At 41.5% G+C, this 13,623-nt stretch overlaps 1 long non-coding RNA gene across 1 annotated transcript in view; it reads left to right on the plus strand.

Moving 5' to 3' along the window:
• The first annotated feature begins 1,755 nt into the window (after positions 1-1,755).
• Positions 1,756-13,623, plus strand: part of LOC147176776 (uncharacterized) — a 43,820-nt gene continuing 31,952 nt past the window's right edge. The window contains exon 1 of the long non-coding RNA XR_015094479.1: positions 1,756-1,956. This is a non-coding gene — a long non-coding RNA (uncharacterized LOC147176776). The remainder of the gene's footprint in view (positions 1,957-13,623) is intronic.

A 13,623-nucleotide genomic window follows, 5' to 3' on the forward strand; every position in this document is an offset into this window, starting at 1 on the left:
CTACTCTACTCTACTCTACTCTACTCTACTCTACTCTACTCTACTCTGCAAAAGCCCCGTCTCCACCAACAATTCTACCCGGCTCTACTCTACTCGCTTTTTCTGGTATTGCCCCTATGCGGTTCTAAAAAAAAAAATTAGCCCAGTTCCAAAGTGTGACGTAATTATTTTGGAGGCCAATGATTGGTTCGAGACATGTCGCATCAATGTCAAACTGATTAATGCTTGGACTTTTGAGGAGGTGCCAACCTTTTTAACATCATTAAATGCAGTCTTCTGATTGCTACAATATTCATTCGATGTCTTCTGGCTGAAATAAACAGGCACAAACCAAGCACCGGGTACGCGCTCTCCATTGTTTTTGCCTGTGTGCGCAGTGCACGCCAGCTGCGGCCGCTTTAGCATGACATCACTGGCGAGTTGAGGAGGGTGTCCCGGGTGGTGGCCATGGCAGTGGAGACGCAATGCTCTTTGGTGTAGTGCCAAGAAGAGCAGAGCAGAGTAGAGTAGAGTAAAGTAGATACCGTCGGTGGAAACGAGGCTTTTGTGTTGCTTCCAGATATGGCTTTCATAATTAATTGCTCTCTCTGTACGCACACGCACACAACAGGAAGCCAAGGCAGCCAATCACAGTGTGGATGTTAAAGGCCAACGGGAGCTACAGGTGCACCTGACTGAGAAGGATTTCTGTTATATGTGTTACTAGTGCTGCACTTGTAGACCTCCAATTGTTTCCCCACTGTTTTTATTTAAACACTAAAAACATCAACTTTAAAGAGCTGAATATGTTCCACTTTTTTTCTGTGGCTACAGAGTGATGTGCTTGTCATCAAAAAAAGCACCGACAAAAACACTGCGCCGTAAATGATTTCCTTTTCTTTCTTTTTTTTCTAACTATGCGCAGAGCACTTTTCATAAGAGGCACTGGCATTTTCAAGTGGCGTCTTTATGCAGCTGCATGGGCTTCTTTTCTATTTCAAAGGGAGGAGCAGCAGCAGTATCAGTCAGCACTTGTAGGGTCCATTGCTGCAGCTTCAGAAGGGCACATTTACAAAGCAAGCTGTTTCTCTCACTTTTTCGCTCTCTCACTTAACAACTCTCCCCTTTCTCTGCTCTCGTTCTCCTCCGCTTTTGCAACGTAAACAAACACCATTTGGAGTGATTCCTCGCAATCCCGTCCCTGTGCTTGTGTAGTGTGCTTGAGCCCGGTTGCCTGCTTGAGCTTGTCAGAAGAGCTTCTTTCATCCCGGCGCCGGCGCGTGGCGTTCAAGGCCTTCTCCTCCTCGCAGCCATCTCGCCTCTTCATCTGTCAATCGCAGCAGCTTGGAAAAACTAAAGCCCCCGATGCCTTTATTTCAGGAGGTGCCTGATCAATATCATCAATCCGTCTACTTTACCCCGCCTGCATCCCCCCCCCCCCTCCCTATGCCACACACACACACACAAACACAGACACACTTTCTCTTCATCCTCCTCCCTCATTCTCTCTCTTTACTCCCCCTCACCCCTTCTCTACCCACCCTTCTCTCTCTCTCTCTCCCTCTCTCTCTCGACTGCTGCAGCTGTATCCATTTCCTCCTGGCAAAAAGGGACTTTATGAATAAATGATACTGAATTGCTGAAGGTTCAGATACTAAATAATGAATTTCACCACCAAAAACACAACAACTTCTCCAATCATAAAATAGCTCTCTCCTTCCATATTGATTGTGCTTGTGCAACCAGATGCAGAGAGCACAGTCTGCATCCGTGCAAGGTGGGAGACCATACGGGGGCAAAATGTATAAAATGAAGGGCAGCGAGACGCTTTTTAGCGCGAGCTCTTTGATAAGAGAAGGTAACAGCTGGGAGCATATGGCGGCTGCAATTTCTCTGGGCTCGACTCTAAGGTCTGGTCTGAGGGAGGCGCGGGAGAGAAGAAAAAAAGTGAAAACTTTCCTTCACGGGACATTTAAAGTAAGTGCGGTCATCTATTCTGTGCTAAGGCAACGGGCGATTGTTCACGCGGATATGGGGGAGAGCTGTGAGCGTTGTGTGGTTATAACGCGCGTGCGTGCGTGCATGTGTGCGCGCGTGTGCGTGTGTACGCGTGTGTGTGTGTGTGTGTGTGTGTGTTGGAGCTGGCTCGAAGGCGAATGAGTATTATCCGGCTGGTGAGGCCATGTTTTTTTTCCTCTCAGGTCAGAGCTGGTTGAGTTGCAGCTCTGCAATGCTGAAATTAAGATTTTGATTAGTCATCTCTTTTTTTTTTTGTCCTGCAGTAATAATAGTAATAGTAATAATAATAATATAGGGTGAGCAAAACAGCTCACACGGGCACAAGCATGGAAACAGGAATGTGTCTCAGGGGTAATGACATTATTGAATGAGAGCTTTCGGAATATTGCATTTCATTCTTATCTTTGCATGTGTTCAGATTCCTGCACTAAATGCGAGGAGAGAAATTATTTAAGAAAAGTGTGTGCGTGCGTGTGTGTGTGCAAAAGGTAGTACTCCATAGTGTATACTCTGAGAAGAAAATATATATATATATATATTAATTAAACAAAATTACTTGTGTTTTATTATAATGTAATGAAATGAATAACATGTTGAGACATGTCTATTTCAAAATGAACAAAATATTTTATTAAATTAAAAGGGCGGATTCTGTTTTTCGCATTTTTTTTTTATCTTTGGATTCATCATCACCCACTTTCCCATCATTGTTATTTCTTATTATTTCCCACTGATTTATCTCACATAACCTATGTATTATTCAGTCAATTGCCTATGCTGGTATGGTATACTGCATGGAGTCACATGGTAATGCAGCCAGTCATTGTGCTAAGGGATAAATAATTGATATCTCAATGAATATGCAAATGAGGAGTCGGCAGAGGAGAGAGCCTTGCTGCTCATGTGTAGCTCAACAAAAGGCCCGTGTGATTTCCGTGGTCCAATTAAGAAATATTACAGCCACCATGTTGAGACTGCAACCGTTTAGAGTTGTTTTGGGTCCCGTATTCATGTAGTTTGGTGCTGTGCTTTTGGGAAAGCCTTTGAAGTAATTGTGTTATATATTTCCCTCGGTAGGATTTTTATTTGTACATGTTTAACTCAATAGACTATAATTCAATGAAGGTTGGGGATTCATTTTAATGAAGTTGGGCTCCATTAGTATGTAACAGATGGATATTGTATTCACAAATGTACAATTCATTTCAATAGCATGTGCGGTCATCAATAATATATTGCAATGTATGGTGTTAAGTTTAAATGTAAGACGTTTATTTTACATCCTCTTCTGTCTTTCTGTCACCATCTGGTTTTATACTTTGCACATTTCATAACACGTTCCCTGCCTTGCATTAGCTTTATAACTAACAAACTCAGCACCGAGAGCGTAACAACCTTTCAGTGCACAACTCGGAGAGAGAAATTAAAATTTGATGCTGATCAAGTAGGCCGAGAGCCAGAGATGACAGGTGCTTTCTACTCTACTTACCCCCGTCTCTTTGCATTTGGTATCACCACTCTGCTTCAACACAGACTTACCCTTTTTGGCCTCTTCAAGTGGAACTTGCCTATCAGTCATTTCATGTTTTTGGAGCATTTATGATCTGGACCCGATGAGTTGGATGGTGATGGCAAAAACTGAAACTGTGAGACTTCTTGTGGAAAAACGTGTTTTTAAATATATTGTCATCCTGATCATACAAGATTTAGTTTAAATTTACAAGGGGAAAGTATCATCACGTAATTCCATTTAATTAATATCCTGCTTGTTAACCCAGCATCACTCCATGTGGGCTTGCTTCTTTCTCCGGAACAGACACAGACTGATAATAATTTGTTATTGATGTGGATATTTCATTATTTTATAAAATATGTAACATCCTAAAGAATAAGTTGATGAAATTGCTATGTAGCCAAGACTGCTCTTCTAATAGACTTACTTTACTTCCTCATAAATGCGTATATGTGGATGTGGAACTTTCTCAGCATCTTAGCATCTGTTCGTGTTTAAGAGGTTGCATTGAATTCATATGTTTCAGATTCATTTTTTAATTCAGTTTCTGGTTCGCTAATTTTTTATTTGTGTAATTTGTTGCAACTGTTATTACAGATGTCATTTTTATGCGATCTTATGGAAGTCAGTTTAAGTTAACATTTGTAAAAAGGAATGTCAGAAAAACAGCTGTTTGACTTCACGTGTAAACGTCGGTTAGCAAAGAGGCTGTTAGCTGTGAGAGAAGCTAGATAAATAATACGAAACAATAATATATACTACTTCATTCAGGAACATTTTTTACAAAGTAAATTGTGTAGAGTAAATTTCACTCTATTTAGAGTAAATGTGACTCTATTTAGAGTAAATTTGACTCTATTTAGAGTAAATTTAACTCTATTTAGAGTGGGACCAAATACACTCAGTTTTAGAGTACCGGTAGGCTAAGATTTTTACTAGGAAAAGAGTAAAATAAAAAATGTAAAAACAAAAATAAAAGTCACTCAATTGTTGAGGAACAAACTCACGACCTTCAGCTTGGGAGACTGCCACACTACCACCTGAGCTATGCCCCTCCTACTGTTTGCTTATCTGCAAGAGACCAAAGACATGTTTTTTTATTTATATATATATATATATATATATATATATAATTTATTTAAATTTAAATTTTAATTTAAATTTTAATTTTTATTTCATTTTAATTTTTCTTTTTATTTTCATCATCATAGCTAATAGCAGTGTAAAAATAAATTGTGATTGGCATGAGTCAAGTATGTCTTCTCACAATTCGAATAGACCCAGATTTTTTTTTTTACTTTTCCCTTAAGAAGTTCAAAGGCAAGATTCTAATTAACCAGATTGCTTGTGTCGTCCCTCTACTGCCTTCTTGCATGCTAGCTGGGGACTGCTATGATATTCTGTGTGCATATTAAACTGCATTGTAGTCTTCAAAAATGTGCACATAATTCTTACATAAATGTGTATTTGTATTTAAAATTTCTTTACAAAAGGATTTATTTTGGTCAAGATTCACAATTTTAAAATTACAACGTGAATGTCTCCAAATCGAATCCACAATCTCTATAATCCATTCTTTATTTCTCATCATCTTCAAATTATGGGGTTAATCCCCTTACACACTCCACACCACACACACTCTCATATCATCCCCGGGGGAGCAAGCTCTCAGACAGGAGTCACAAGGTTGAGTTGATCATTATGGAGGTCCTTGACGAAGGCTTTACACGATCTCGCGATCCCTAACATGGCCCTCCTCCATTCCCCAGTGAGCAAACGTGGAAACAAAACGTGAGTGTGTGTGCGTGTTGCAGGAGGGGGAAGTGAAGTCGAGCGTTGGAGGCTAATTACCTCAATCAAGTCTCACCTGCACATTGTTCTTCTAACTGTGGTCCGATGTAACTTTAATAATGTTAGGATCAATGTCCTGTATGGTTCTGCAATCTACGACTGTCTCTATCACTTCTTGGCTTGCTGATTTGTGCCGGCTGCGTATCAGACCAGCAGCAGCTTTGGAAGATGGAGCTCCTCTGCATTTTACAACCATTTTAAATCTTTGTACCCTTCTTCATGGGCAAGAACCAAATATATTCTTCCATTCTGCCCGCCGACTGAATTATTAGGGGCATCCGTATCTGTAGCGCATTGCCACGGGTTCCAGACGGTATCTGCTTTCATTATTAGTGTCAGCTCAATTATAGCTCACACCCAACTGTTTCTCAACATTTAATAGCGCCAATCGACAGGGATGGTTGATGAGCCGGCTCCTGCGCATGAACATTTGCTAGCACACACCGCCCATAATTTCAGCGGTGCGCATTCGTACCTCCCGCCCATGCCTTTGCATTCCGTCATCTTGCTAATGCACGCGGCTGGGAGGAAGCACGGGGCTTATAATGGAGGCCATGTTCTTAGTGGCGATGAGCAGCTGATGCAGCCTAGCCCATTTTCATCAAATATTAATAGCATGGAAAAATACACGCGGACTGAGCCTGCGTCCGCAGCTAAACTGAAGAGGTTGGGGGAAAGAGCAATGGGGAGAAAGTGCAGAGAGTGTGTTTAGAAGTACTGTCTGATGGCCATAATTAGGGCTCCCCAATTAAAAATTCAAAAGCCCCAGTTTATTTGAGCGCATGAATCTTCCACTGGCTGCGGCATTTATTTCCCTTTTACAAAGTATTTTATTTTACAACGTCAATTGCACGGAGCTGTTGTGTCTCTCTTCACTACTTTCCTCTGTCTCTCGTTTTCACTCACTGCCTTTCAGCCATTAAAAGGAAATAGCACAAATATAGACGTATCACATAATGGAGACGCAAACAATGAAGACGCATGCGGCACAAATGCACTTGTTGGGGTTTGAAACAAATGAAAATAAAAAAGATATTATGATGTACACCAAAGCATTCACAGGAGCCATTTTTTTCCCATGCCGATTACTAAGGTTTGACAGGCCGCAACCAAAATTATCGAGCACAGCAAGCTGCTCTTGCTCCATTATAAGGCAATTGGGATGACACAGTGCAACTTAAGGCATGCAAGAAATAAGGAAAAACAGCAGCATTGAAACAATTGCTTCACCATAGGAGAAGAGATCAAAAGAATGAGGTGACCATGTCTTCCTTCATTTTTTTGCTCACAATAAACGCCTTTCACGCACCCTTTCACCATCATCTACTGTACTTTCACCCATTTCCCCTCTCTTTTCCATCTCCTTTCTCTCCTCCAGCTCCTAGATGCACACACAAACCGATGTGAACACGACACACCACGGAGTCGTCTATTCTTCTTTTGAATAACACCTCTTTTATTAGGTTGGGTCTTTTCTCCCTTGCCTGCTTTAAACAGAAAGGGGAGATGGGATTCTAAAGAGCTGCCAGGGGCTCAGTTTGCACAGCGCTTTGATGTCACGGAGATGCTGCGAGTGCAAACAACACGCGCAAGTCGCAAAGACACCTCCACATACGGAATGGAGGCATCAGGACCCCAATCGTTCTAAAATGCATTTGACCACAGCCCAATGGAGGTTTAAGGCAAAACTGCTCCACATTATCAGCTGTAATTCTTCATGGTTAATATACTAGTGTATTTGGAATCTTTTTAACCTAAATAATATTCATCCATCCATCCATTTTCTATACCGCTTATAAACTTTAGCCAATAAATCGGTTAAAGTAATCTTATTAATTTACCAACCGTTTTGAAGCTCACAGCTACTTCTTGGGTAGGCTACCCATTTATATGAAGGCCTACCAGTTTGATTCTCAAATGAATCTTTAGTAATGTTATTAATTCATTTATGTGAAAACACTGATCATGTTGATCATTTCCTGTAAGAATTTCAAAGCAGATAAATATTAATATGAAGCCCCTTTTTTTTTTTAATCAATCTCTGCCAGTGTTCACATTTTCAATGGATCACGACAGATCTTCACCATTCTTAGGAAATCACAATCTCCCATTACAGGTGAGCTATGTTTAGAAGAGGACAACAGGCTACTTATGTGGTCCCGCCCATCACATGACTCATGAAATTGTTACTGTTGTGCTACTGCTAACAGTCGCTGACTAGCATTTGTGAATCTATCATTTTGCTTACACTAATAGATACAGTAGTTTTAGTTTTATATATTAACCAAATCTATGGATCTTTTAAAAGCTGAGCCCATTTAGACTTGCCTCCGCTCATCAATGATACAAGAGCGCTTAAGTGGCTTGCCAATCAGAAGTATCAACAGTTGTCATATAAAAAACAAATTGATGACTTTCCACCAAGATGCAAACGTTTCGCTCACAGCGATAGACATTCAAAGGCAAAGCAAAGAGAACTAAAGCACCTTGCTAAAATTACTAAAATGTGTAGTATTTAACCTGGATTTTAAAAGCATTTTTATATATAGGGCTGAATTCACTTCTATTAGCAATTTATTAGATTTGCCTGCAGCATAACAGCCAAATGCTGCTTCACCATGTTTGGTTTAGATTTGTTTTGTATTTTTATTTTAGCTTGATGTAACTTATACTTAATATTTATTTATGTCATTCCGGTTTGAAATTATTTTAATTTAGTATTGCAGTACTACATTACTACTACATTTGTGATGTGGAGATATGGGGTCGGGTGCAGGCGCCAGATAAAACTTCACTTAACACCCCAATTTGGTCAGGGGCAGCCATGATGCTAAAATGTAGTTATTAATGTTACTCTTGAGTAGAAAAAAAATGATTGAAATGCTTCATTTCCATTCCTGTTGAAAATATGATAGCTTACTGAAGTTGTAATATTCCACATGAAATCACTTCATGATGCTTGATACTCTCTTGTTGTTTTCTTTTATAACAGGTGGTCTATTATCCATATTGAGTGGTCTAATATATACCACCCTCTATTAGCATCACACAGGGACATTAGCACGTTAACTTCCTTTGCCCCGTTTAAATGAGCTTTGGTCAAAAGGCTGAGAACAATATTATTAAAATGGTTCTTTTAGTCCCCCCAAAGATACACATTCATTCTCTTCTGTTATCTTGATTTTAGTTACGCAGATTATATTTATCTTCTCAAAGAGAGGTCAAGAACCCCGGGAAATTGAGAGAATAATCAGAAGTGGGTTCATGTCTTCATTATGTCCAAATGAGGTTGGGTGAGATTGGACAAATACGACACAAGCACATTGGGTGCTTCATATTCATGACCCCATTAAAACGCTCTGGACTCATTTGTAGAGTAAATTTGATCAGCTTTAGCTGAGCCGATGGTGCTGATAAGCGTTATTTGTGACCAGACGAAAAGAAAAGACTGCTCGGAAATGTCTGAGGGGAGTCGACGAGCGTTCAACCAACCTTGACTAACAAGCATATGTTAATTATGGAGGAGATCACAGGCGGGTCACCCAGCACTCTGCCACCAAAATTGAGGAAGATGCAACACTGGAGGGCATTTCAGGGCTTGGGGATGAGTACAACACCGCCAAAGTCCATATGCGTCCTTACCCTCGCTCGCTCCCTTCCTCTCTTTTCCGGCCTCCTCCTGCTCAGCATTGCCCTTCAGCAACCAACTTTTATCAAGTGTTTCTGCTCTTGTGTTTTTGTGCCATCTGCCTTCTTTATAACGCCAATGTCATATAAAATCACAGAGAGGGGTTCTCAGACATGTTACTGCTCTTTTTCCATGCCTTATAACATTTGGTTGCATCTCTTTTCTTTCTTTGTTTTTCTTTCTTTTTTTCTTTCTTTTTTTTCTTCTTTTTTTTCTTTTTCTTTTTTTAAGAGCTCAGTATTGTTCATTCGGTAATTATACCGATTTGACATATCATCATCATTGCTCTCCTTTTCTTTTTCTTTTTTTTTTCTATGTGGGTGAGTAAGTGTATGTGCGTGCGTGTGAGTGTGTGTGTATTCATTAGTTCACCAAAAACCTATTAAAAAATCCCATACCGTTCACCTAAACCGAACACCGCCGTCAGGAGACCCGAGGAAGGACCAAAGAAAGGAAAGTGAAATCCAGCACCGACCAGACACCACCCACCGGGCCATCTCTTTTCTGACGAATTGACTATTTAGTTCCCCTAAATCTTACCAAGACAATTTGGCAAATTCTGTGCCTCAAACTTCGTGGCAATGTTTGGGTAGGCTCTTCTTATGTTTCAGGGCTCAAAGTCTATAAGGGCATGTGCAGTGTGGTAAAGTGTGAAACCGCTCGAACACCTTTGGGATGAACTAGAACATGGTGAGCCAGGCCTCTTCTCGGGCGCAACATTGGTGACCTCTGACTTCACATATCCTTTTGAATAAATGAGCAAAAATGTCCGCAAACACACTCCAGCAGTAGAAAGTCTTCAGGGAAAAGTGGAATTTATTTTAACACTCCCTGAGTCTTAATATTTCTGCACATCGTACTTTAGTTCTTTAAGCAGCCCTCCTCAATGATCCCAAGTATCTGCCATTTATCGTCTAGCTTTCTTTACGTCATTGTGGTCTTTTTGTGATCTTTTGTTGTTGTCAAAAATGGAGACCCAAGGCCTCTCCCCTCAGGTCTTGCCCCAGAGTACATTGATTCAGCTCCACACCTAATTACCGCATATAATCTATTCATTTTACCAGCACCAAAGAGAGCAGCAGCTGTCACACTCGCCACTTGGGCACTGGCAAGTGGGTGTGGCTTGACGGTTGGGGAGGGTGGGGCCTGTGTCCGCCCTGTGGAGAAGCTAATTATTCAATAGTGAGAATGTGGTCCGAGTTTGTATTTGGTGCAGGCATTCAGAATGATGATGACGATTTTTGTAAAAACAGCTCTAATAAAATCGGTGCAGAAACAAGAGATTTCGAAGTCTATCTGTCCCCCTGTTTGAGTTATACCGCGTGAGTGTCAAAGTCAAAAGTCAGCGGGAAAAAACACACCCAGAGATATGCACCTTTCAGGCCGCCAAGGGATAATCAGCAGTTGTTTGTTTAATCTGCTTAATCTGTTGGTGAGCACCACTGGGCGTGCCTAATTAGCAAAATTAATTTGTTAAGACATTAGCATCATTAGACACGGCCAAGTGAAGCTGCACTGTCTCATGCAAATGGCGCAGGCTACGTTACCTCAATTAGACCATTCTTTGATATGGGCCTCTTTTTTTTTTGTTCCTCCTGTGTCCCTTCTCGTTCCTTTCATCTTTTCCTTTTCTCCTCATTATCACACTCACATTCCGCTAATTGTGACATACTGCTTTTGTGTGACGGCAAATATGCTCATGGAGGGGGGAGGGAAGTAACACTGAAACTGATAATATCCACCAAAAATTGGGGGTGGGGGGGTTTCAATTAGGGGTGACTCTGTGGCGTACGCACTACCTCTATGGCTGCTCTCATCAGTACTCTGTGTGGCGTGTGTGTGCGCGTGTGTTTGTGTGTTAGCTCGGTCACGTCTTATCGTGTGTTGCTCGGGTAATTAGTTTCATGGATGTTGCACCCCTCTCAAGCCTGTTTAAGGGTTAATGAGGCCCCAGCAGCTTCTCAGCATGGGCTGGGGGCGGGTGGGGGGTGTTGCTGCATGCGGTTCGGGCTACGTGCAGGACTAGCTTCAATAAGAACCCACCCATAGGACTTCACTTTGAAGTGTCAGAGGTCCCCCCCCCTTGTTCCGGGTGGCTCCTCTTTCATTTGTCTGAGTGGCAGCATAAAATATAGATGAGCTGCCAGACAACACAATCCAAGCGAGCTTCTCCCCTAAAAAGCACTCGCTCACGTCACGCATCACGCCGCCACCACCCCTGCCATTATTCACAGATTAACCGACTGCCTCCCCCCGCATCACCCGATAATGACCTCTCTTCCTCCTAGTCTACATTTGCAGGGTGACAGTAAAATTAGACACACTGAGCTTAATTGCCGATTACTTCGCCTCCCGGTAACAATTAATGAGCCCAACACCACCAGAAGGTGCGAGTTCATTCAAGTTATTACATAAGATAACGCAGCCGTGAAGTTTACGGTGTGTATCTGCTGGTTTTGCCCCGAGGAGAGCTTTTGTAATGAGCGCTAATGCAATAGAGGTGCGAGTGATCTGAACTGCAGCCTTGAAGATTTGTAGTTGCTCGCTCCATTGTGGACGCACACTATTTCATCCCGCCGGGTCCCAGTGGGATGTCCGACGGTCCATTTAAGGGTCGGCTCTTGTGGGAAGTTCAGCTGTGCCCACAAACTACAAAAGGCATTTTGCTATTTGTAAGTTTTAAGTGTGACAGCTGGCGAAAGGAATGACTGGCATTACAACCAGATTAAAAATCAAGCTTTATTTGGTTGAACCTCCTGAGACCTACACTTTAGTGTGTTGTGCTTTGTGTCAGCTTTTAAAATGCTCCTTGCGATTTGGAATCAGCACACAGTTTTAGCCCAAAATTAAAACTGTCCACTTCGACAATGTAGTACTTTATAAAAAAATATATATATCATCATCATTTGAGGACAATTAGCCCTGCTGTAATAATATTACCGTGTATGACACAAATACAAATCTTATTAATCTTGAGATCGTCAACATTTAATATTCGGTTGTGTGAAAGTCATTTTATTGTCACCATTGCATCTCATAATTTGATGACACAAAGTAGACTGTGCTCAGTGTAAAAATAGGCACAACTCATTTTTGTGTTGAGGCAAGTGTTAGCGTGCTTGTAAAATTGGTAGACGCGCTAACCTCACTGAGTCTTCCGGCTAGCGCAGCGCATCTTGCAATTTAGCGACAAAAAAGTAGACTTGAATTACGCACCCTCTGGCCACACATCAAAATTGTGGTCAGGGGGGGTAGGGGGGCATTGTGTCGCACATAAATGCACAATTGAGGCTGCTAGGCGGTCTCTGATTGCCCACGTCACATGCATGGGCAACAGGCCAACTCCGTAATCCATAAGGGGAGATCTTGCCGTTCACTTGTATAAACGCATTTTGCGCACGCCAATCGCATCTCCTAGAACACAGCGAGTCAGTTTCTGCTTCCACAATGGTAGTGTGTGTAAATGGCATTTTTATGCGAATGAGGAGAGGCGCTTCGATTGGCCGGGAGTCGGCTGCATTCCATCCTACAACAATAACTCCCCCTTACGCCCAACCTGTACAAAGTCTAGGAAAATACCAAAAGAAAGAAAACTCCACACATGCACACAGTTAGGCATGTGATCCACAACTGTTGAAATAGAACTTTTGCACCACGCTGCAGGCTTTCAGATAGACTTTTGAAGCCCAAGAATCCTAAACCTTTGCATTTTGCCAAACACAGCACGGCTGAGCTGATTCCAGCACAAGTTCTTCATGCCAACTGATTTGGCTTTAGTGGGACTTACTGTTAGAATGGGCAAGCTCCCGTGACTGCAATTATACTTACTTACTGACGAGCAGACTTCCAGCATTTTTTATGTCCATCATTTGTGGGTGCTGCCCTTGGCATGCCATGTCCTAGCTCAGCCTCATTATGTGCATAATGCTCAACACACTAAAGTTTCCGCCCACTTTTCTTCACACATTAGTGCTCACTCTCATTATCATTATCACCATTTTTCCAAAAATATTTATTCCCATGAACTCCAGTTACAAACTCAACTGTTTTTATTTTCCATTGGAAGATTAACATGTGACAAAAATACACATTTTTATAACCATATGTCACTTTGACAACCTGCTGACAATAAAACACAAATATTGGTAAGTCGTAACATTTTCAAGTTCAAAATAAAAATGACAAGCGATATCCAGTCCGTTTTAGCTCGAACCCCTCTCATAAGCAAACATCAAGTGCATTAAGTAAATCTTCCAAATGTCATTGTAGCCGTTCACATCATATTTCATCTCTTATTCTTAAAGTGAATCTTGCCCACGCAGTCCCCTGATGTTAATGTTTGTGCTTGTCTCGATTTCCAAGGCGCCCATCAATCAATAGAAAGTTGGAGAAGAGCATTAATATGGCCTCATGATGACAAAATGCATTAGAGTTGGAAGATGCCACGTTTCATTACACACTACAGGGACCTCTAATTCCATTCCAGTCCACTTTGTGGGAAACGACAAAATGTTATTACGTTCAGCGGGTGTATCAAACATTACATAGCCGCTATTTATTTTCTCTTTATTTG

This window comes from Leptonotus elevatus, chromosome 3 (assembly GCF_054856555.1).
Source record: "Leptonotus elevatus isolate MCC_2025b chromosome 3, RoL_Lele_1.0, whole genome shotgun sequence".
Taxonomy (NCBI): domain Eukaryota; kingdom Metazoa; phylum Chordata; class Actinopteri; order Syngnathiformes; family Syngnathidae; genus Leptonotus; species Leptonotus elevatus.